The sequence below is a fragment of the Ammospiza nelsoni genome, chromosome 19 (genome assembly GCF_027579445.1).
Source record: "Ammospiza nelsoni isolate bAmmNel1 chromosome 19, bAmmNel1.pri, whole genome shotgun sequence".
In the NCBI taxonomy this organism is placed as follows: domain Eukaryota; kingdom Metazoa; phylum Chordata; class Aves; order Passeriformes; family Passerellidae; genus Ammospiza; species Ammospiza nelsoni.
Genome location: NC_080651.1, coordinates 2,690,403 through 2,715,771, shown reverse-complemented (window position 1 = coordinate 2,715,771; position 25,369 = coordinate 2,690,403). Strand labels below are relative to the sequence as shown.

Sequence of the window (25,369 nt, the reverse complement as noted above, 5' to 3'; positions counted from 1 at the left end):
TTCTTTGAATTACTCTTGGGATAAATTTGTTGTGTCAAATCTTTTAGTCTACTGAACCACAGAGCAGCCCTAATTGTTACCATATTGGCCACAAGGAAAGAGTGTGCCCAGCTCCTCTGGTCAGTTCAATGGGCTGAGCTGCTGATAATGTGCTCACAGTACATCCATATGTTGGCTCCCCAGGAGCTCTTCCTAACCTAGCAGATTATAAGATAATGAGCTTGAGCCATACTTTGGGGATCAATATACAGGATGCTCTTAAAAGATGGACTTGTATATTAGAGTGTGCTGAATGTCACCATGGTAGAGATTTACTTGTAAACCAGGGAAGACAGCAAAGATCAAAATTACAATTAGCATGTATGGCTTGAAATTGCTTTATGTCTTTGCCTCCAGGTCATTCCCTTCTGGTTTAGTTGGGTTTCCCAGTGTTTGTGATGTGTCCTGACTCTGTGTGTGCATGCATGAATCCAAATTCTATCCAGCCAAAAATTTAGACTCATTCAAAAATTTTAACCACACTTGGAAGAGCAGCAGAAAGTTTACAATATTAATCTTTTGTGTGTCATAAAAGAGCTTTTTTATGGGTTTCATTAAAGCAAGGCAGACCTTCATCCGTGGGACTTTACCAGTGCAAAAATGATTTCATACTTCAGCACTATTCCCATATGTGAAAGAAATCAGTGAAAGCTGATACAAGGCAGTTTCCCAATTGCAGAGCTGCCTCTTGGGCTGGAAACATTATTTAGGTGTGTGTGATTTGGGTTGTTGCTAGCTATATCCCATAATATCTGTGTCAACACTATAAAATTAATCCCTAAGACATCAGTGTCCAGCTTGAACAGCATATGTACACTTACCTTATGTTGGCTGTGGACCCACTGATAATTTAATATCTCCCATTTTTTCAAAGCTCTGTGACCCTAACAAAGAGGTGACTTCATGTCCTGGTGTCAGGTTTACCCCAGACATATTGCAGCAATTTTCTCATGTTTTTATTGCTCAGTTGTACTCAACTGTCTCTGTATTTGCTGCATGATTACGCCTTCAGTGTCCAGATCATCAGACCTTTGCCCAAACCGGCCTGAGAATGGCCTTGCAAACATTCTGAGGAGCTGGAGTGTGTTTGATTTTCCTTGGCTTATTTGCTTTCCATTATGTGCCTTCATGGTGATAAAAACTGCTGCTGCCAACCTCAGGAGTGCTCCAGCTCTGCTGTGTGGAACACACAAAAGGAGGAATGATGTGCGGGCTGTGCTCCCAAAAACTGCCTCGTGGAGCTTCTCCCCAGAGGAGCCAAGAGGAGGGAAATGTCGACCACATAAATAGCAGGGGCTCTCCAAGAACGTGTGCTGAAATAAAAGCAGCTAAAAATAGTCTCTGGGACTAAATGTGAATCATCTGGAGAGCAACTCACAAAATTTTCTGCAGGAAAATCCTGAAAGGAGGAAGCCATGCTTTCAGAAGCAATCATGCAAGCTGGAAACAAATAAAGGCTTCCTATGAAAAACTACAGCTTCCAACATGTGTCTTGGAGAGAGCTCACACCCTGCCCTGGGTCTGCCTTCTCCAGTTGTGCTAGGGCTCAGTCTCATTCTCACTGGTGCAGGTTTTGGTTAAGTCTCCCAAGCACTGGGATTTTTATTTTCCCAGATTTTGATCCTAAAGAACCGGGACTCCAGCAAGTGGAATCAGGCTTTGTTACAACAGCCAGTCCACAGAATTTCTCTCTCCTCCAGGCAGTTTGCAGGTGCCAGAACCATGGGAAGACGGCAAAACTTTTTAAAAAATAGTGGGTTTGGTTGCACCCCTTCTTCCAGTGCAAATGCTTATCCTCACTGGCTTCCCTCAGCCATTCATTTGTCTCTCTTTGCCAGTTGTAATCTGCTGGGCTTTACCAGAGCTATTTCCAATGCAATGCCTTTAATCCCAAATTGAAAAGTCTTTGTGCACTGGGGCCTCGGTGTCCTGTGGTGAATATCTTAGATGCAGAGAGGGAGCAAGGTGGCTTCTTAGTTACCAGTAGTTAACACAACCCATTGTGGCTGATTTAATTGCCATTTATCCGTGTCTTTGTGTGCCCTGCTCGGAACTGGAAATAAGGCAGAGGATAAATAGCCATAAATAGCCGTGGTTCACTGTGGCACCAGGGGAAAGCTCAGCCATAGAGCAGCCCTGGAGTGCTCTGACAGGCATCGAGGAGCGGCTGAAGCCTTTCTGCAGGACAATGCTGGGCCACAAAAGCAGCATTAGGGTCAGCAGCATTGGGGCCAGCAGCATTGGGGCCAGCAGCACTGGGGCCTGCAGCATTAGGGCCAGCAGCGTTAGGGCCAGCAGCATTAGAGCCAGCAGCATTGGGGCCAGCAGCATTAGAGCCAGCAGCATTGGGGCCAGCAGCAGTAGGGCCAGCAGCATTGGGGCCAGCAGCAGTAGGGCCAGCAGCATTATGGCCTGCAGCATTGGGGCCAGCAGCATTGGAACCAGCAGCATTGGGGCCAGCAGTGTTTGGGCCAGCAGCAGTAGGGCCAGCAGTGGTAGGGCCAGCAGCATTAGAGCCAGCAGCATTGGGGCCAGCAGCATTGGGGCCAGCATCATTGGGGCCTGCAGTGTTAGGGCCAGCAGCAGTAGGGCCAGCAGCATTGGGGCCAGCAGCAGTAGGGCCAGCAGCAGTAGGGCCAGCAGCATTGGGGCCAGCAGCAGTAGGGCCAGCAGCATTGGGGCCAGCAGCAGTAGGGCCAGCAGCAGTAGGGCCAGCAGCATTGGGGCCAGCAGCATTGGGACCTGCAGCCCCAGCCAGGCAGGAGCAGCTGGTTGCAGAGTGATCCCCAGCAGAGCCCCTGGGACAGAGCTGCCATGGGCACACTGCTGTGCCAGGAGCGGGCACTGAGCTGGCACAGGGCAGTGGAGGACCCCTGGACAAACAGACTCTGCACCTGTTAAAAACCAGAGCAGGCCCCTGGTACTAAAGTGATTTCAACATTTATTATAAGAAAAAGAAAGGCCCAAAGCAAGGGGGCCCGGGCCGAGCAGGAGCGCTCCTGTCCAGGATGCTGCAGCGCCGGCGCTGGGGCTGCTTCAGCAGCGATGGCCCCGATGGAGCAACACAAATTCAGGGGGTCAGAAGCCCCTTTTTGTCCTGTTTTTTGTCCCTCTGGATTGCTTTCTTTTTGGATCCTTCATTTGCATGAAGGTTTAAGGCGCTTGATTGGCCCATTACTGTTTTGTCCAGGCTGGCTCGTTTTGCTTGGTTCACTTTACTGAGGTGCTTTATGGCACATTGAGTACCTTTTACAATATAATAACCAAACTAACAGTTCATGCTTAATGATCTATCAACTATTTTACAACAGTTTCTATCCCATTTTTAACACATCCGCACCTCTGCTCCACCAGCTGGGTGTGTTTCTTCTCTGTGTGTCTTGCAACTTCTGGTTTTGCATTGGCATTTCTGGCTGAGATGCTGGATGTACCAAATTCAGTGGTAAAGTTGTTTGTTGTTTCCTCTCAGAGTTGAAATGTCCATAAAACGCTGATTTTGACAACATTTTGGCTCAGGAAGAAAGGAAATTATTTGTGAATATCAGAGTTTCTCATTTTGATGTGTTTCAAAAGTAGAAGCTTGAGGTTTTCATTTTAACTTGATTTTTTTTTGTTTAATCCTTAAGAACACTTCAAGAAACTGATTTGCACTAATCTTTACAAAATTCTTCTAGTGAGAACTTTCACATTTTCCTTTAATTCTTTTCAGGAGTATCAAAATTTCCCTTTCAGAATCCCTATTTTCAGCCTGAGGCTTCTGAAAGACAGGGCAGCTACCAAGCAAAGCAATCTAGGAATATAATGGGAACGATATTTCATGAGAAATTGTTCTTTTCCATTCAGGAGAAGAATGACTAATGTGTAGTGCTTTTCTACTAGCTGTTAACAATGCGTTTCGTTTTTCCTGACGTGTTTAGAAGAATGCGACAAGAGCCCCGAGGCATCTTCTAACAAAGAAACGTCTCACTTGGCGTTTTTACAGCGAGCTGAGGCTTTTCTGGGTTACACACGTCAAAGTGAAGTGGTGGGTGTACCTTCCATTACCCACCAGAAAGGAAACAGAAGGAAACAGCCTGATAAAGCCATGGGTTTATTAAGCAAATATTTCTATGTAAGGTCAAGACATTGCTGCCTGCTGAATTTATTCCAGACTTCAGGCCTGCTTTTTAAAAAGCTTTAAGTGTGAACAGATAAGGAGTTAATTTACCTTTTCAGAATTAGACCTTCTTAGACCTTCTGAAAAATTCATGGAAATTGTGAAAGGGAGAGATACATTTTTAAACATGCTTGGTTTATTTAAGTGCAATATTTGCCAGTCTTTGCTGTGATGTGTGGAGCCCTCCCCTCTCAGTTCTTATCCCAGGATATCCTAACTGATGGAAAATTGTCTTCACCCTCTGCCCTGAACCCTTGGCTCTGTATTTGTGAATTTTACAGACATCAGGCCCAGCTGTGCAGTGGTGTGACCTAGAAACAGAGCCTTGCCCGCCTGAGAGTGATGTGCCTTCAGCATCTGTGTGCAAAGAGCGGGAGCTGTCCCAGGTGCCTCGCTCCCCGGCGTGTCCAGGAGTGGCTCCATTAACAGATGATCATCCTTTTGGCAGAACTGTTCACGCTTAATCTCTTCGGGGCTGAGTGATGAAGCTGGTTGGAGGCAGAGCACTCCAGGGCTCAGTGTAAATGCAATGCCAGGAGCTGGCAGAAGAGCAGTTCATTCTTCTTCCAGAATGTGTCTGGGAGTACAGTGAAGTGTAAAAACTCAGATGCAAAACCAGAGTTACCTTCCCGTGGTACTTTCTTGACCTCATTGTCTCCTTTTGCTTCCCACTCTCCTTTTCAACCCTATTATTTGAAGTCAGGAACTGAGGCCCTTCTGGGAGGGGACATTTAACTGATTTACTCCAACCATACTACACGTGGTCTTGTACAAGGAGTTCATTTTAAGTTATTTACACCCCCATAATGGTAACTGTAGGAGGAAAGCAGAGGATTAAAGTATATCCTCCCCGAAAATTTAAATATTGGGAATGTTTGATCCTTTCCACTTTGAGCAACCCCTATCAGCAAAATTCACCATTCAAAAATTTCCATTGTTGCAGAAATCTGAATTATAGACGTTGGTCTAGTTTATGATTAAATTATAGGAAAGGGCAAGAAGTGTGTTTTCCATACCATTAAAATTTGAAAGATACTGAAAAATGTTGCCTACCCTAACTCAAGAAGTAATTTTCAGACCTGTTTGTGAGCAATAGGGAAAAAAGGAAAAAAACATGTCAGATCAGTCATACTGATAATTTTAAAATGCTTTGATCTGACTTCCATAATGTAAACATTGTTATAGTAGTTGACTCACCTGTAGAAACACATATTAATGCTGAACAAGGAAGCCGGAGTGCATTTAGGATCAGCTGTAACACTGGAAAATGGGATTTTAAATGTCTATTCACTTCTTCTGGTTTTGCACCGGCTTCCGTGAGCTCTGTGAACCTTTTCCATCTTAGCCACCACTAAGATACAGCCATTAACACAATTAACACATTATGAAGGGACAACAAATTCAAAAGGATGAGAGCCCAAAATACTCCTGTAACACTCTGGGTATTACAGACCACCTGTAATACTGATTTGAAGGTAGCAGAGAGGTCGTATTTTTTTCAGATAGACAAGTTTGGCTTCTGCTGCGCTTGAGATTTCTGTCTTCCTCTTATCTGAGTATTTCTTGCTCTCTGAAACTTCACACATCTTGCATTTTGGACTGTGATATCTTTGAGAAAAACCTTGGCACCAGGAGAGATGAGTGTCCAGGACCTGTTGCCACAATGCAAAAGTTTATTGTGTGTTGCTGCAGCAGTTGATTTTATGAATTCTGTGTTTCCATCAAGAGTCATTTACCTGCAGATCATGACATTTTGGCATGGCAGATTTTTACAGTTGTTCAGAAATAGCTGATTCAACTGCAGATTTTAGCATCAAACCTGGGGGCAGACTTCAATCCTGCCATTGTTTCCGACATCTCGGAGCAGCTCAAAGCAGGGGGGTGAGGCAGAAAGTTTATTTATTTAAAGAAAAATTAATATAGTTTTTAACATCGGTTACAAATCCGGATAGAAAATGTTTCGCTAATAAACAATATTTCAGACTGATGAGAGCACTTAATGGAAGTTTATCTTTACCTGAGTTAAAGCAAACGCTGCCGTTCCCAGCCCTGTGTGATGCCGTGCTGAAAGGAGCATTTGATTGGGAATGCCTTGGCCAGGGCCGGTCTGGGAGCTTTGGAGTCTGCCCCGGGAGCCTTGGCAACGATACACAGGAGAGAGAGCCCGCAGCAGCACAGCTCAGCGCAGAGCGTGTCCCAGCTCTGCCTTCAGTCCCGCGTGTGCGAGGCAGGAGGGAAACTTTGCTGCTGCCGAGAGAGGCTTCAGACACACTGCAGTTCCCGTAGAGACTTTCACAGTCACTCTCAGTAAGTACGATTTTAAATTAAGGAATGGTTTTTTCCCCTCTGAAGTTGTCTTTGTTAAGCGTGCTGTAGTTCAGGGATAAAAATCAGGTTAAAACGCACAGTTAAAATATACAGCAGCCTCCTTTCAATTAGTGTGAGGCTGCTTTAACCAGCCATTCACTGAGTGCTGTGGGACTGAAGGAGTCGAGTCTTAGAAAACCTTAGAGGCTGGTAAAGCAGAGCCTGACCCTTCCCCTTTGTCAGGCTGTTGTTTTCAGGGTGAGCCCGCGGCATTGTGTGTGCAGTGGCACCGACAGCAGAGCAGGGACAGCCCCGGGCTCTGCTCATCTCCCCCTGCACGGCTGATGCAACAGGAGCCATTCCCACCCTTGGGCACTGGAGGCAGGGACTGTGGTGAAGAGGCTTGAACAGAAAAACTGAGCTGAGCTGTTCCCTGGTTTCTGAGGTGTCTGTTTTCTCAGACAGACTGAGAAATGGAGAACTGGAATGTATTGTGAGGTTTCGTTCTCACCAAGCTTTTCTGCTTTCTGAAATGTCTGTGTTTGCTTTTGGTGGAGTACAAAGTGATTATGGAAAACCTGGAGATTTATCCCAAATCAGAGGAGAGGATATGATTGTGGTTGTACGGCTGGTTTAGGATAGGGGTGTCTGCATCCATCTGTAGCCTCTGTCACAGTGTGGCCTCAGGGAAGGAGCTGCTCTCCCTGAGCAGAGGGAGCCCACACAGAGCCTTTCTCCTGACATGTGATGTCCCTGCGTGGGCTGCACTGGCGTGGGTGGGCATGACTGCTGCTGGTGCTCATGGCAACCTCTCCCTGTGCCTGTGATGCAGACAGCAGTGGCTGCAGGGATGTCTGCACTCCTGTGGAAGCATTTTGGGCACAGCTGTGCACAGACAGTGGCACATCCTGTGAAGTTGCACGTTCCTGTGAGGTACATGTAGTGTAGAGCTGTGGCACTCACAGCACAGCGCAGGGCTGGGCTGGCCCAGCTCCCTGCAGTGGTACCTGTGTTGCTCTGAGAAAAGGCCAGGGCACTGGCACAGCTCCTCACGTGCAGTTCTCTCACAGCTCAGCTGCCTGAAGCTGGATCCTGAGGAGCACAGCTCCCATCAGGGCTGGGTGCTAACTCAGGCTGCTGCCAGGAGCTGAGTGTGTCTGTTTGTCCTTCAGCCAGGGACAGGGACCCTCTGTGCCCCCCACCCCAAACAGCAGCACTTTGCAGCAGCCCCTGGTGTGGGGATGCAGCAGATTAGTCACAGAGCGCAGTGAGTGAAGGACTCAGACCTTTGGGAACAGTGAGCACTGCAGTGAGAGGAAGAGGAGTCACGACTCGATTTATTGATGCTTTTTGATCAGGCAGTTGTTTTCTGTGGGGGGGACTGAGTTTAAAGGAAGTTAGTTCAAAGACTTCACACATCTGATGCTCAGGCCAAATCCCTGTAGCTTTGGTTCCCTGCTGGAATGAGTGTGCAGTTCAAGTGCAGGCTGTCATACTTGACTGGCAGCCAGATGAGGCTGCTGCACCTCATCAGCTCTCCTTGGCCCAGACTGCTCACAGCAGTGTCTGTGGGAAGCCAGCTGTGACAGAGCCAGGGACCTCTTGGGCTGAGAGGTGACAAGGATTTGGCTGGCCCCGCTCTTCTCCACTTCCAGTAGCACATGGGAGATAACCAGAACCTTGCCATTTAAATCAGCAATGCTCACTGAAGTCAGCACTGGGACTGTGCACCCTAATTAACAATCTGGCCTGTCATTTCTTCAGAAAGAATCTGACAGCCCTGCTGAGTGAGAGGTGTGTCCTGTGCTCCCTTGGTGGTTGGGGTGGTGTGTGGGGAGCTCCTTGGGTGTAGTCTGCTGTTGATTAGATGGTTTGGGATTTCCTCTTGCCTTGGAAAAGGCCATGCACTCCACAGCAGTGTCCATATGGATAGTTCTGATTACTCCCCTGCAGCCTCGTGTGATGGCCTCAAGGGTTAAGTGTAGCTTTGGCTGAGCCTGTTCCTGCAGAGAACTCCTCTGTGTCACCCAAATAACCTGGGCACATGAACTGTGCTCTGTCTGGCTCAGGGGTGCCAGTTTGCTTCTGCCATGGCTGATGGGGAATTATTGTGGGAAAGATGCAGAATAGATCACATCCTTATCATGTTGTGGCCCAGTTCACTGTAATACTTGTTCCCTACAAGGCTGCTTAGGGATTCCTAACCCATTTTTCCCCTTGGAGAAAAATGTGGTATTTTCATAGCAGAAACCAGTATGGATATTAGCTAATTCCAGATCCCAACACCTTGTGGTGTTTCCTGTCTGTTTCCCTCATCCATCTCAGTGTATAAAATGTGCTCCATGAGGAGACTTTCCATGAGCGAGGAGCAAGTCTCTTTCATCTGTGCCTCCCTCCTCCCTCATGGAGTGTTTGTGTGTGTTAAATAAAGCGTCAGGCTTGGTCAGCTCCAGCTTGGACTCATCTCCTGAGTATTAAGGACTCTCTGTCTCTCTCACTTTAATCTTCCCCCTGCTTTCTTTCTGTTCCTTCCTCTATTTTTCAGCAACAGTGCCACCTAATTAGGTCATGGATTGTTTCATACTCAGAACCTTTTAGGAGGTTTTCCAGTAGCTGTGAGTTTTGTTATTCAAGGCACTGGTTCTGCTTGCCCAGCTTTCCTGCTTTGTGCCTCTGTTAGCTGTTCCCAACACTGAAATATTTCTCATTCACATGGCTGCAGCAGTAAAAGCCTTGTTAGTTCCATAACAAGCTGCCACTGACTCCTCAGGGAACTCCCCAAGAAACATTTTACTCTGAGATCAGTCTGCTTTTCCGCATTCCCTACTGTTTTATTAATAAGGATATTTTCCTGAGAAGGAGATTCTCACATGAAGCCGCCTGCAGCTTCAGTGGCTGCTCCTCCCTGGAGCCCAGATAATGCCTCCTGCTTGCTCAGGATGTCAGGATCCCCATCAGGAGAACAACACACAGGCTGCTGCTTTCAGGGCAAGCAGGGGTCAGCAGCATGTCGAACATCCCTGGGAGTGTGGCCTTAACTCGTGTGAAACACACCTGATCCAAGGTGGGGCTGGCCCCAAATTTTCTTGTATCCAGATTCAAGGACTCATTTACCATGAGTCATTACTCATTTTTACCTCAAAAACAAAGTTCAGTTAAGCTTGAAGGAGTAATTCCAAAGGATGTGCTGGATGTGCTGGTCAGAGGGGCAGAATTGGATTTTTTATATCTGTAACCAAAATCTAGGAAACACTCGATACATCCAAATCAATCTGCAGCCAGAAGTCTGTGACAGAATGAGCTGGGACTAGATGCAGCCCTTATAAGTGGTATTTGTAGCAGATTGCTACCTCCTTCCTCAAAACAAAATACCATTTTCTCCTGTTCTCTAATCCTAGCTTTTAAAGCTTTTTTTTATGGTCCTAAATTATAGTATCCCCAAATATTCTTAATAGCTGTATTAATACACAGGAAAAAAAAAAAAAAAAACAAACCCAACCCAAACAGATGAAAGAAGGGCTGATAGTTCAGAAGGATTGAAAAGATTTCTACTTTTCTTCTGAGTTAATTGAGAGCAAAGGCTGTTGCCCCTTAACTGCACAAATTTCAATTAGGCTGGCAGCAGAGCTGGTCACAGAAGGCTGAATCTGGCCTGTAACAATTTGTCAAGGAAAATCTTTCCTGTTTCAATCATTGAACCTTATTAAATCAATTTCATACAATGTTTTAGTCATTGCCTTTCATTCATGCCCAACTAAAGCTTTTTTATAACAAGCAGTGACAACAAAGTTTGCATGCAAGCAATAACGAGACTGGCTTTGCCTGGTCACGTGTGGCATAAGAGACTGTCCAGAAGTTTTCATCCTCTTGTCTGGTGGGTGAAAAGAGGGGCAGGAGGTGCTTCCAGCTCCTTCTCGAAGCAAGGTACCAGCGCATCCAGGTGAGATGGGGTGTCCAAGTTTTTAGCCTGAGTAAGTGTTTCACTCAGGGTGTTTTGTAACACTTTTCAAAGTGAAGATCACATATGGCTGTGGAGGGACCACCTTGGCTGGCTTTTTTCCTGTGCCATTTTTTGACATTGCTTGCTAAATGTGGCTTAGCAAAAGAGTGGAGAGTGATGAAAGATGGGAGTTGGACAAGAAAACTACATATAAAGTAAAGGAGGTAAGAACTAGAGGACAGCTTTCCAGTCAGGTAGGATCTGAGCACCAGGTCTGAGCACCACTCCTGTCTCCAGAAATCTCATAAGGTAAGTTATTTAGTAAACTTTCTGGGCTAGTAGATAACATCTGTTTTGCAGTGCATTTCTGCTCAAATTTGTATCCATGGCTTGTTGTGTCACCTCTGATTTCTTTTGAGATTCACTTCTCATTCCTTAATCATGTCAAGCACTTAAACCCAGTGGGAATTTGGAGTAAGTCAAGAGTTTTGAGCTGAGCCTCTCCTGCTGTCTGAAGCCGTAATGAGCCAGCCTCAAGAGCTCCTTGAGAGATCCTTTGTGAGCAGGATGTCCTGTCAGGTTTACATCGAAATTACAACTGCCTTGATAATTTTATTTTTTAACATCTCTGTGTTGCAACACGTGAGAAATCAGGGATGCAGGCTGACCTGGGGGAAAAGGCACGCTGCCAGGGCAGTAGGGCTCAGGTCTTTGTAGAAGGAAGTGTCACATTACCAGCTGATTAAAGGCGTCTGGCAGAGCCTGAAGCACAGAGCATTGAAGCAGTAATCCAATAACTGTCTCGAGAGGAGCCAGTGCAGCCTTTGGGGTGTTCCCAGGTGAGTCCCTGCAGTGTCTGCAGCCTCACAGGATAATCCATGGGTCTTGTGCATTCCTCTGAGTTTGGGGTGGAGAAAGGCATTTGTACTTTGCAGAAGGGGCTGGGGGGAGGATTGGTCACACAGCTCAGGGCTGCTCAGGTGATAGAAAGGCTGAAGGCTCTGCCTGGGGTATCTTTAGCTCCAGCCACACAGGCAGCCTAAGAAGTCCTGCAAACTGCAGTGAATTGGTGTTCACATCTCAACACATGAGATGAGGAGCCCCATGGAGGCTGTGGCTCTTCTCACCCTCTCTCCTGGGTGCCTGTGCCTACCTTGTGTGGTGTGGGCTCCTGGAGAGGCTGTGTCACATCCGTGTGGATGCCTTGAATACCCTGAGGTTTTGGAGTGGCATTAAATGTCTGTATTCAGGGAGCTGAAGGCAATCTTCAGTCACTCTGGACACCAGGTAGGAGTGACTGATGGTGCTGATCCATCCCTGGGCTGTCAGTGCTGCCTCTGCCTGCCTGGGGCTGGGCCAGCAGGAAGGAAACAGGGAGCAGACACTCCCCATCAGGGATAGCTGACAGCATGGGGCCTGTGCAGACACTGCAATTATTTCCTTCATTTTCCTTTTTCCTAGTTTTAAGATGTGTGATTGCCATAGGGGGGACCACATACTGTTATACTATGATTTGAGAAAGGCTTTGAACTTGTTTCTCTTGAGCTTTGGTCAGCCAGATGTAAAACAGAAGCAATTAAAACATGGGAGAAGTGAAAAGACCTGGGAGATGGGTCTGGAAGTCTGGTCAGAGCCAGCTCTGCCAAGGGGGTGGAAGAGAAGGAGGGCAGGTTTATCTCTGGGGTGAAGGGCACTTTTACCCCAAGACTTGCAAGAAGCCTTAAACAAGAAGAGAAGAGAAGCAATTAAAGGGTGGGAAGTGTCTGACCACCTTTCAAGGCACAGCCTCTCTCTGTCAGATTTCTTTGCAGTGAAATGGCAGCAGCCACTCTTTTTTTTTTGTGCAGGTGTTAGGAAATTACACTGGTGGTATCCCAGCTGTGTTGCCTGGAACTTTCTTCCTTGCTCCATGTCTGCCCTGCAGCACACGACAGCACCTCCCAAGGGCCAGTGAGTGAGAAAAGCTTCCCTGGGCCACCTGGGGAAATGAGTGCAGCTGTTTGTTCACAAAACAGCAGCATTTCAGGTGAGCAGCATTGAGCAACCTCTGCAGGCTCCCCCTGCAATAACCCCAGGTTTCCTCATGTCCTTTCTGGTGTTCTCTATCTAAAAATGACCCTCTGTTGAAATAAACTTGTGACATGTAGAAACTATTGCAATGATCCCAGAAGAAACCACAAACTCGAGATGTGAGTTTCTGACTGCTTCCAGTTAAACACACAATGGGTCCATTTTACGTCAGCTGGCATTCGTCAAACTTATCATGATTTATGTTTACCACAGTGTTCTTTGGGGAACCATTAGAACTGCGTGTGTCACCCAGGGAAAGGCCACAGGAATCCAACTCAAAATATTTGCATTGCTTGCAGCCAGGCTTCACAGCATGGCAAGGGTGGTTCACAGTGCTGGATTTTGGAGCTGTTGGTGTAGCTGTGCCCCAGGTATTGAGCCAGGAATTAAAGACACAGCAAGGGCAGAAGGTGACTGGAACTCTCTGCATGTGCTGCTGAGGACAGATGGCTCACAGGCATCCCTTCCTTCCCTCCTCATTGCCGCTCAGTTTGTACTCTGACAAATAACAACAAAAGGACTTTATGAAAGACATTTGCATTTGTGATGTTTATAGTACAGAGCCTGTTCCTCCTACTTAACTGTATCATGAGTTAATCCATTCATTTCAGCTGCAAAGCCTGATGCTGAGTTGGTTTACATTGGATAATTCCAGGTTAACTAAGCTACAGTCACTGAGCAGTCCCAGTTACAAGAACATTCTTGAGTGCTGGAGAGAAATTAGACAAGATGGAAGCTCAGGCACACCTGGCAGGCAGTCAGAGCAGTGTGAGTGTTTACAGACCTTACTGTGAAACAGGGAGGTGAGGCTGGGAAGAGCTCGTGATTGTGAGCCTGTGTATTCAGGCTTACAGGTGGGGTTTGTGTGAAAGAGGAACGTTTGACGAAAAGTGCTGATGAAGACCAGGCTACTGTCCCAGTACAGACTAAAAATACATTGCATTTGTCATTGTGAACATTTGCACTTATTAATAGCCAATTTTAAAAATGCTTTCTGAGTCCATCTGTTAAAGTGTCTGGCTCAGGCAATGTATGTTTAGGGTAAGTTTTTGAAAATTCCTGCCTTGGAAAAGATTTTTTTGCTGACTTTGAAATGTTAACAGCATTTTTCTGAAATTTGATAAAAACGTTTTACTTACTCAGGTTTATAAATCATGATCAAATTCTCACTGTAGCACCACTGTATTGAGCAGTGTCTGAGGAGTATTGAGATCAGAACTGGATATGAGTGATCCAGCCTTACATTGGCATGGTCAGGACTGTAGCCACCCCTTATCAGTACATCAAGGACTTGGATAAAATAGAGAGATCATGCACCAGGTGAGTGATTGATGATGCTGGTTTTGGGTAGCCACTTAAGACAGGATAGCACATGGATCCAAGATTTATGTGCTGGGAAATCTGTAAGGAAAAAGGCCCTTACATTTTCCAGCCTGATACAGGACATCACCGTTGTGGGATATAAATCTAGAAGATATAAACAATTATCTCTGTGTGGGTGCTGGCTCAGTGTGGAAATGAAGGGGCTGAACAATTCCACACTGACCCAGCCCCATGGTGTGACAGAGCCAGAGGGAACCCCTTCATGTGACCCCTCCAGTCCCTTGCAGTGGAGGGACAGGACACCTCCTGCAGCTTTGGCCTGGAGGAGCCTCGTGTGGTGCTAAAGCTGCCATCCCTCGTGTTGTTCCAGGCAGCAAGTGCATTTCAGGGTGAGCACCCCTTATCAGGGCTCCCATGCTAGTGACTGGGTTGTCCTGGTGACTGACAGCTGTGATAATGAGGTTATTGTGAGGAGGCAATCAGTGCACAGAAATGTTTCTATGTCTTATGGTCTGGGATCTTGGGGGTTTTGTGCCCTGAGAGGCTCCAGCTGGCTGGGCCAGAGCAAAGGGCAGAACATGGAATGACTGTACAAGAAAAGTCCCTGTTGCTTTCTCATCTGCATTAGGGGTTAGTTTGTCAAAGTCATTGTAGAGCTGTTTGCTGTAGTATCAAGACAGAGTTTTCTAAGCATTGTTATGTACCTTTGAAGTAAAAATACCTGGGGAGCAAGGCAAGTCCATTAGTCCCTATAAACAACTGGTGGTTCACAGATGCTCCATTTCTAGGTAAATCCCCTCTGCTGCTCACTCTCTCAATGCTCACTGAACTCTGTTGACTTAACTCCAGGTTTTTACACAGCTGGCTTATCTCTGTACAGTGCTGTGCCCCTGGGAGCCTCAGATCTGGGTCTTGGCTTAGACCAGAACAAAATGCTGAGGGATCTGACTGGATCTGGCTGGGCAAGGGTGGTGTGGAGGAAGAGGGTGTTATTCTGGTTGCAAGGTTTGATAAAAATTTACCTTTTCTCTTTTATTCTGTGTTTTTGTCTCACTGGAGTTGTGGAAGCTTTTTCCAAAGCACCACTTCCACCATGCAAAAATCTTGTTTCCTTTCTCTCTCCCCACTGAACTTCTGCCTGTTATATATCTGTGAGTTGCAAAAAAGAGCCTCAAACCAGCAATGGTCACAACAGCTCCTGTCTCTCAGGGACAAGATTAAAATCCACCAAAATGAGATGTCATGGAAAGCATTGAGTTGCCATTCTCTGGTGCCACAGAAAATTGACTTCCTGTGTCGTGCTGCAGTGCAGAGCCCATGGAAGTACCTGGATTTCAGTGTGAATGGAGATGGGTGGTGAATAGGAGCCACAAATCACAAGGGTAAAGGAATGTGCTAGGGATGGCCCAGGTTGGAAATTAGATTATTTTGATGTCTGTACTGAGTGAAGGCTAGAATTCATGTTCCAGATGATAAGACTATCCCTATGTAACTTTTAAATTAGAATCTGTACATTTCTTACTGAGATTGGACTGTCCTTGGTAAAATCCAACCATGCCTCTGAAATGCTTTGTAGGCAATATTTATAGGAAGTAGTGGGGGTTTTCCATCTGTACCTTAATATTTTAGTTGTTGCTATTTTTTAGCCATATCCAAGAATGAGAATTCTGTTTGTGGATGGAACTGGTGATTGAGCCCATTCCTGACATTCTGCATGATCCAAGATCCTAAACACAACAGTAATCCCGAACCAGGCGTGTATGAATTTGCTGCAGCTGCAACTCGGACTGCAATGACTTTCTGAACATTACTTACTGAAACAGGTTTAGCCTGACAGTCCAGCTCCCTGCTCACACTGGGGCAGCGTCTCTCCTTCAGAGGGAACTGGAAACATCTGGTTCCTCATTTGGTAAAGCAAAGAGCCAAAAGTGAAAGAACAGGGGTGCAGCAGCCAAGTGTCACTGAAGTGCAGAGCCACAGGAGCAGAGCAGTTCGTGTCTCTCCTGTACCCATGGAGACCCCGGGCCTGTAGGGGCTGGGGCTGTGACACTGCTGTCACCACGTGGCCACAGGTGACAGGAGGATGAAGCTCAGCTGGCAGGGAGGGCCCTGCAGGAGTCACAGGTCACAGTGAGACAGCAGAGCCCAGGCAGAGCCACACCATGACCTGGTGGGAATGGTCAAACACTGCAAACAGCTCAGGTCCTGCACTCTGCAACCTTCTCATCCCTCTGACAAACAGCTCTCCACTCTGCCTGGATGGAGAGGCTACAGCTCTCAGTGCCAGGGGCTGAGCCAAGGCCACCTCGTGCCCATGAGTGTTTTTTCCCTGGTGACACTGGTGTCCTGGTGGCACTGGGATAGATGACCAGCTGCTTCAGGAGTCCCATTGCTAGGTGTGTGCTACATGAAGATGGCACTGGATTGATAAGACAGAAAAGATGAATGGTCTCAGATTAAATTTTCCAAACAAATAAACTTTGATCTGCAATGTAATTTAGATTATCTAAATCCGACAAAGTCTGGGGCCTGAGATGCATCAGGATTCTCAACTAAAAAGCATTTCCTTTGGCACAGTTTGGTGTCTTTCAGGCATAGCAAATGAAAAATCTTTTCTTGTAACTTCCATGTCCCTCTTCTCCCCAGGTTTTGTTGTCTTTCCTAACCTTATTCATCTGCTAAAAAACAGGGCTGGAGACAGGAGCTTGTATTGGGCAGACCTGTGAGCACTTGTGAGGCCTTCTGTGAAAGAGCTCATGAGGTGAAGCAGAAACTAATGTCTATATTGCATTAAAAGTCAACATTTTGACAGAGAAGTTTTCTTTTGAGATAGAAAACTGTCCATTTGAGGGCAGAAAAGGAAGGATCAAACATCCTGCAAGCTGTGGTGTATCATCATATGGTGCATGGTCAAGCTATCAGTCTAAACACTGTCTTGGTTTGCAAATCTCCATAAGCACAGATGTGCTTTGGGCACAGTGGGCTCATTGTCCCAAGAAAAATTGAAGGGAGCTCTTGAATGATGTCCTATTATAGAAATGTTGCTGCTAAAAGCAAATTCTCCCAGAGAGTAAGTGCAGATTTTTTCTGTTATTGATTGCCACGGTCTCTGCTTCATTGAGACCACATGGCCCACTTTGTTTTTGTAGCTGTCTTTTATTAAAACTGACAAAGAGGTATCAGCATTTAAAAAGATGAGTCTTGAGAGTCCCCTGGGCGGCATTTTCATGCTGTAAAGTGATACTGGCACATTTGATCCACAGATGCTTTTAACACAGTGATAAAACAAAACCTTTCCTTCCCAGGGTGGTCTTCTACCCTACAAAGCTTTCTGGTTTTTCCATGCTCAATGGGCCAAGAAGTGGAGAGAACCTGCAATTCCTCCTATCTTAAACTGTGCTCTCAGGATCTGGTCCTGTGTTCTAAGCTGCTGAGGACATCCCTATGTGTTTAGTTCTTAAATATACTCTGCTGCTTCATCAAAGGCTCATAATGCATTTTACATTCACATGGGTTATCTGTACTGGTTTTCAATATTCCTGAGAGTGGTCAGAAAGTTTTCATCCTTCCTGGTAACCAACATTTATAGTCCCTAATCCTCTCCTGTTCTTGTACCTGACTTTCTAAGAAGCCAGTCAGAGTTTTATTTGAACACACAAACCTTGTTTGTTTTCATTTTTTGGCATTATATTTGAAGGTATCTAAAAAAATTTAGATCTGAGACATTTCATACTAGGACCTATCATGAGTGGAAATGTTTGACCTCAATCTGTCTGTGCAGCAGCTCCTGATCTGTAAAATGGGAATACCATCTTCTCTCATTTTGAAGAGACTTTATGAAGATGAATTAATCGTTGCAGAGCACTCAGATGTCAGAGTGATGAACACCACAGAAAAGCTTAGGGGGAAATAAATAGTTCTGTCTGCAGAGCAGGCTGTTAGTAGTAGCCATAAATAAGACATGAAGCTGCACTTTGATCAAGAGACTAAAGCAGATATTGAATAGTTGCTGATAAGCCAAGCACCAGCCAGTCAGGGTCCTGAACACGTCCAGACCAGTGGGAAGTGGTGTGTAATTGTGTGATTAAAGAGATGTGGTAATGCAAAGGAGCAATAGGACCAAAGTGAAGTTGCACCCATGAGCTCAGTGCAGGTTTGTTCTTGCTTTTGGATGTTCTGTTCTGCAGCCTTGCTGTGTGCCATGAGAGAAATACTAGCCCCTGGTGAGCATGAATTATTCTTATCCTGGCCAGATGATTCTTTTCCTTTCCTCTGCTAACCAGTTGTGTTACACAGAGAAGGGACTAAAAGCTTAAAAACGTGTTGTGAAAAACATGCTCAGAGCTGAAACTCTCAAAAAGTTCTTCTGGCAGCAGCCTGTCTTCTACAGACCATGCAAAGCAAAATCCAGCAGATTCATGTGTGTGAAGGGCTGTCAGAGCCCCCTGCTCCATCTGCAGCCCCAGGCTCATCTGAGCCCTGGCCAGTTGCTTCCTTGGCTAGGAAAAAAGCACTGTAGCCTCCTCTCCCTTCAGCCACAGTGGAGACAGGTGAGTTAATGTGATTCCATCTTTCTGGTGCAATATGGAGCTGCTTGCCTCCACCTTGGTTTAAGCTCTGAGGTGGCTGAGGGATGCTCACACTTCCCTTTCCTTTCTATGCTCTTGGCAGCACAGTGAATGTGTCTGTGCCTCACAGAGTCCTCCCAGCCCATTTCTAAAGGACAGGCTATGTATTTTTCACTTGAATTTGCTCATGTAGCCTGTTTTGTTTTGTTTTGTTTTTTTTTTTTATTACTGATCATTTTGACAAAGGTTAAATAGAATAGATTTTGTGTCTGGCATATTTTTGTAATGCTTTTGACAAAGGTGCTTTAATAATGGATTCACAGCTACAATTCTGAGATGCCTTCAGAGCTTGACATGAAAAACCTAATGGTACAGTTGCAGTGATGAGAGGGATGTGTATCCTGAGCTATCATCTGGCCTTTGCACTCACAGCTCTTGACTATTTGTCCTCATGAGGGGTTTTGGAGAGGAACAAAGGAAATCCCTCTGAACGCCTCATTAAGCAGCCAAAGTGTAACCTACTGATGGCACAGAGGTTACAAGTAGCTCATCTCTGGAGAGAGCAGAGGGTGAGTCTCCTGAAATGTCCTCATGCTGTAATTGCATGTCCCAGAGCCGGGCCCAAGTTCATTCCAGGCCCAAGGAATGGATGCTCGTGGCCCTCAGCCTGTCCTGCCTTTGGTGCTCTCACCCTGCACAGAGAGGAGCCCCATGCTCAGGCAGAGCTGTTTGATGTGCCTGCCTCTTCCTGGGGGCAGGACACGAGCAAGATCTGCTCCGAGGGTCAGGGGAGAGCAGACCCCTGTGGTGTAGGGTCTCAGTTGCTGCTTCCTTAATTACTAAAATAAGCCTCTCTGCAGGCACTTGGGGTTTTGTTTTTTTGGGAGTGGGAGCAGGGGTTGAGCTATGCCTGCTGCACCCAGAGCAGTGTTCCCCTGCAGCTGTAGTTTGGAGCTGACCTCCTTACCCTGTTCAGGGATGAAGGGATGGGGAGGGCAGGGAAGAAACTGCAGAAAGTTCTGGAAAGGCTCTGCCAGCTGTAAATGCAGCCTGTTTCTGCCTCCTCTGCAGTCTTCAGCTCCCCTACTCTGCACTTGTCCTGTGTTCATCCTACCTCAGCCCCCTCCTGACTTCCCCCTAAATCATGGGAACAAGTTGTAGTTGGGAGCAAGTTCATTCTGTCCTCTTTTCCCTACCTCAAATGTGTTTGCCTGTTGTGATTGCAAGGTCTTTGGGGTAGGGACTGTATGCTCCCTCTGTTTTGGCAGAAACTGCCTTAATTAGGGACTGTTCTTGGTTTGTTCTGTCATAATAAAAGGGACTTGTAATAATACTGCAGTAACTCATGCCAGTCTTACTGCATTTCCTTCAAAGGAAGCACTCCAAAATAAGATGAGAGTGGATGAGATGAAGATCAGACCAGCTGTAATTACAAGTCTGAGATATCTCATTTTGGAGCAGAGCAGTTACACACAGTAGTAACTTGGCCAGCTCTTATTGTAGGGGAAAAACCTACACAAAAGGTATTTTTACATAAGTCTCTGTAAAATAGCCACCAATATTCATCAGAGAGAGCATGATTAAAGGCTTTTGAAACATGATTGGAGTTGCCAGTTTTCATGAGATAATTAAGATGCAGGTTTGGTGTATATATATTCTGGTGATCTCATTACCTTCATTATTAATTAGTCTCTGTTCTTCACATTTCAGCTCCAGTTTCTTGTCATTAGGGTGACTCGCCTGTGAGTGATGCCTTAGTGAGATGCAGAGGAAGGATTCTGCCTCTGGAACAGCAGAGGAGGTGCCAGCCTTTGTTCAGAACTGCTCCAGAGGAACTGCAGTGCTTTGTACCAGATCAGCAGGTTTCCCTGCCATCAGCCCTTTCAGTGATGTGCCCTGCTCGGTGTTTCCTGGCCAGGAGCCCCTGGTTTCACCAGGCACTCTGGGAAATCATAGAATCAGGGAATCATAGAATGGTTTGGGGTGGAAGGGACCTTAAATATCATCTCATTCCAGCTCCCTGCCATGCCTCACCACCTGCAAAGGGAAGGGGACAGCAGTAGTTTTGATTTAGGCTCTCAGTGATATATTCAGCAATCTTCTTCTAATCACCAAAATAATGAATACTTTCCTCAGATTTTCTCTGGCCTGCTTCTGCAAGCCCCGTTTTCAGGATGCATAGTGTTGGTTTGAGAGATCTGTGGGATCTGGCTGTGCCAAGCATCCTTTTGCCAATCTCTTTCCTTTCCTGTGGTAATGAGGAAAAATTTACTCTCCATTGACAGCTACTTGTCACTGTGCTCAAACCCTGGCCAGGACTCAGCACAAGTACTTTGCAGGTACCCTTAATACAAGTGGCATATGGAGGGTGGGACTTAGGAAAAAAGATGAATTAAGGTGGAACCTGAGTGTGAAGGGACGCCCTGGGCGCAGCAGTTATGGCAGAGTGTAGGCATTGAAGGACTTTCCTCAAAAGGCAGCAGGTCTGCTGCTGATGAGGGCACAAATCCTGTGCTCAGGAGGGTCTCAGTGTGCAGAGCCTGCTCGTGACACCACACACAAAGCTTGGAGCGTATTTCAGTGTCTGTGGTCATCTGAGCAGTCACTAACCTGCACAAATTCCTCAGCTGCCTGAAATCATGACAGGAGAATAGGCTCCAGTCTCAGATGGGAGAAATGCATCACGCGAGCTCTCCTTCCGCGGCGCTGACTCAGTTGAGCTGCAGCTGCACCGAGCGGAGGCTGCTGTCCCAGCAGACGTGCAGACACCCTTCCTCTGCAGCCCTGCTGCTCTTAGGCATGGAGCACCTAAAGGCCTGTGTCAGTGCCAAAATTAATCCTCATTCCTTCACGAGAAGCCAGTGATGGTCACCTGCCCAACCTCAGCCATGACAGCGTGCTCTGCTTTTCCCTTTGTAGCAAACAAATCTTAAATCATATTAAACAGAAAATTATCACTTTACCATGAAATGTGTAAAAATAAGGTTTTTGTCTCAATGGAGATCAAAGGGGCTTATAACAATCTCTACTTAATCAGGCTTAGCTTTAATGAAGTAAGAAATGAACCTGCATTATAGCTAGGGTTATTACTTAATAAAGATTTTATACAGTCGCTCCTTAATGAGGAGTGATTGTCTAAAGTCCATACATTATGAGAAATGCATCTATCAATGAGAGATTTGTGCCTTCTCAATTATTACTGTGCAATAAATATCAAAGCCCTGGGTAGCAAACTGAGTAGGGTGTTCAGCAGGTGTACCACACAGCTGTGCATATGTTCTTAACATTTCTATTACAATATTCATTTTAACTATTGCTGCTTTATCTGTTTAATGCTTATTTTATGTTTTTCTCATCACAAGCTGTTGAAAGTAGATCTCTGTTGGGTAATGGTTCTGTAATTGTCAGGTTTCATAATGTCCATAGTAGTGCCTGATCTGTGTAATAATACAAACACTTCTGACTTGCATCTTTCAGGAAACAATTACAAAATGTACCATGCAGGTAATAATTTCATGTGTGATTGTTGTTTATTCTGCAGTGAGCCCTTGACGTACAACTCTCTCTCTCAAACTGAATACTGAAAGGAAAAGCAGATTTTAGAAGTGTCCTATTTAAAAAGCAGTGAAGTTGTCTGTCCCTAAATCTGTCTTGCAGAAATTGCTTTGCCCATTCATTCAGATCAATGAATAGGAGGATGCTGGGGAGAGGTTTTGATTCCTGTTGCACTGTTCATGATCAGCTTCTCAGTTCCCCAGGAGAGCCCCTGAACAGGAAGGGTCTGGGGTCGCTGTGCCCCCTCAGGGAGCCCAAGGTCTGCAGGGTCCCCGTGTGCAGGGACCTGCCCGAGTCCCCGTGCCCTGCGAGTCCCAGGGACCTCCTGGCACACGTGGGGACGGCAGTCTGTGCCGCCTGAAGCTGCACTTGGCTTTCATCTGTTGCTGTAACACTTTGTCTCACTAAACCTCAGGCATCCCCTGCCCTTCCAAAACTTCTGTGCTCAGCAGAGATGGAATTCTTTTCATTTTCTTTCAATGAACTGCAAAAAGGGTCAGGTTCAGTGAATTGCTTTAAGCATTGCATATATATATAAGAATTAGGCCTGATTAATTTCTTTCTCTTTTCCTTTTTGAACAGCAGTGTTTTACACTTAGGAGTCACTGGCTGTGATGAAAATGAGGGCAGGTTCAGGGAATACATGGGCCATGAGATGTTACACTGGTAGATGGGTTTGTGTCTGCCTGCTTTGCTCTGTTTTCTGAGAATTTCCTTATCCCTTGCTTCAAGTAACGTTTGGACCTCTCTGGAAAATGTCTTTGGACACAATAAAGTCCAAAATATTTTAGAAGTATAAAGTACTTAAGTGATCTTTCAGTGATTTACACTTACAGCATCTTTGTAACTCCATGTACAAGCACTGTTTCAGAAGTACACCCCAAAGAGCTTTGCCCCTTCTGAAATACCTGGAGGTGACATTAAAGACAGGCTTTGGAATATGTCCAGGTCAAATGGCAGAGTAGTGGCTGGGGATTCTTTTATTTTCCTTTTCTGAGACTTTCAGTGCCATTACAGTTGGGAGGGAGGTGTTTGTTTGCTGGCTGAATCTGCAGGATGGTGTTTCCCTCCATGTGTGACACAGCAGTGACAACTGTGACAGTCAATGAGGACAGGGTTTGGCTCCCAGATAGAAATTTTATGGAAAAATGGTTTTATTGTATTCCCCTTTCTGCCTTGTAGTCTAATGCTGCAAAGCCATGGAATCAGATTTTCTTTATTCTTTTCTTTTTTCTTTTCTTTTCTTTTCTTTTCTTTTCTTTTCTTTTCTTTTCTTTTCTTTTCTTTTCTTTTCTTTTCTTTTCTTTTCTTTTCTTTTCTTTTCTTTTCTCTTTTCTTTTCTTTTCTTTTCTTTTCTTTTCTTTTCTTTTCTTTTCTTTTCTTTTCTTTTCTTTTCTTTTCTTTTCTTTTCTTTTTTCTCTTTATTAGCACGGACAGCACAGTAAAGAGCTCTTACAAGGTGTTGCGAAATAGGAAAGGAAGTTACACAACTTCCAAGAAGTAAAATGAATATAAAATAACAAAGTCAGTGTGACTGTTCTCAGCCTTTTTGTTTTGCTTCTCATTATCTTGTAACTAAAGGGATTAAAATCAAGGACAAAACAGACATCACTTCCTAACAGGATCTGCTTTGCATTGAGCACACTGAGGGTGCTTTAGCTGTCCCCATCGCAGGGAGGCCGTACATGTGCTCAGTTGTGACTCTGTTGTAGGAATGGGGGTACATGGGGCAGGTGAGGCTGTCCCCTGTGAACCCTGATGTCCCCAGAGATGGTCCCTGCCTGGGGAGCTGACAGCCCTCAGCGTCTGCTACTGCAACCCCTTCACGTATGAAGTGTCAGAAACCCAAAATCAGTCTGTAAAAATTCTTCTGTTCCACCTCAGATGTGTTCCTGCACACTCACCACCTGCAGGAAGATTGTCAATAACGCTGGGCTGGGGAGGCTCTGTCCACCCTGGCCTTGAACACTTGTGGATGGGGCATCCACAGCTTCTCTGGGCAAGCTGTGCCATTTGCACACACATATAATTATATAAAAACATATAAATTACATATAAATATGTAAATATAGAAATAATAAACATGTAATGACATCAATTTTATTATATATGTTATACAAAGTTATATAATATATCATTATATAATATAGAGAGAATTAATCGGGTTCTAATCGGGTTTTAAGCCACATTTCATTTCTCAGGAACCCTCCGCATCTTCCCCTCTCACCAGCAATTGCGCATAATTTTAATTACAGATCATTTTGAGCAATACCGCATTATTTTTGAGCAAAACCGAGTGACTGCGACTGAACCCAGGAGCGGGGTCGGGCGCGCGTCACTCACACCCACCGGAGCACAGCACCGTCCGTGTGGCGGGGCCCTTCCCGCCGCTGCCCGCCCGCCCACGGCCGGACCCGCGGTGGCGGCGGCGCTCCCGGGTCCCCGAGGCCCGGCCCGGCCCCTCCGCGTCGCCCGGCAACGGCGGGGCGGGGAGGCTCCGAGTGCCGCCCGCCCTCTCTGCGGGCGGGGACGGGGCGTGGGGACGGCGGCGACCTCCCGGCGCCGAGCCAGGTACGGGCAGCCCGGCAGGAGGAGGAGGAGGAGAAGGAGAAGGCGGGAAGCGGCCGTGGCTCCTGCGGGGTGAGGAGGAAGTTTGCGCCGGGGTTCTGGGGGTTTTCCAGCCGCAGCTCCGGCGCGGGCTCTCGCTCTGCCCCTGCGGGGAACCCGCGCCGGGGCTGCGGCGTGAGGGAAGGGGGATCCGTGAGGGAAGGGGGATCCGTGAGGCCGCTCTGCTCCTGTGGGGATCCACAAGCGAGGGGGGAAAGCATCGCTGGGTTTTTTGGTGCGGTATCGGCGTTTTCGTGAAATGCATGAAATTGCAGGTGGAGCGAAACCTGCTGGGGTTTTTTCCTGTTTGCCGAAGGAGGGGATTTTCGCTCCGGAGTTGTGTGTGCTGGAAGGTTGGGCTCGCTATGGAAGTGAGCGGGTCCTGGGGATGTTGCTACACGGGAAAATCTAAAAGCGTCTGTGTCTGTCAGCAGCTGTGTGGGGTGAAATGGGGGTGTAGGGGAAGAGGCAGATGTCTCCCTCATAGCTGAGCCTCTTACAGCTCCCAGCTCTGTAACCTGGAGGTGCCCAAATACCTGGGATTTAAACCTTTAAAAGGGAAAGAGGAGGAAAACCGAGTACTTTTTAAGGATGAATGCAAGCAGGGGGCTTGCTCTGTAATTATTTTCTGTGGCGCTGGCAATGTGCTTGGATTGCCATTACTTATTGTTGAATGTTTTTAATACCCAAATGTGGTTCTGAATGCATTTGCTGGCTCCGGGATGCTAGTGACATAGGCACAAAAATATGATTTGTGGTTGGTGTGTGGCTGTCACGACAGCCTGTGCTGGAGCTACAGATGCT

General features: G+C 46.3%; 1 protein-coding gene across 4 annotated transcripts in view; it reads left to right on the top strand.

The window, feature by feature from the left end:
* Window positions 1-25,369, top strand: part of RAB11FIP4 (RAB11 family interacting protein 4) — a 110,383-nt gene that overhangs the window by 61,067 nt on the left and 23,947 nt on the right. Inside the window, exon 1 of one of the 4 annotated variants that reach the window (XM_059485614.1) lies at window positions 24,539-24,598. The exons of the other annotated variants lie outside the window; for them this stretch is intronic. The gene's annotated coding sequence lies outside the window, so the exon portion shown is untranslated. Of the gene's footprint in view, window positions 1-24,538; window positions 24,599-25,369 lie in introns of those variants that run through there. 4 annotated transcript variants of the gene reach the window in all.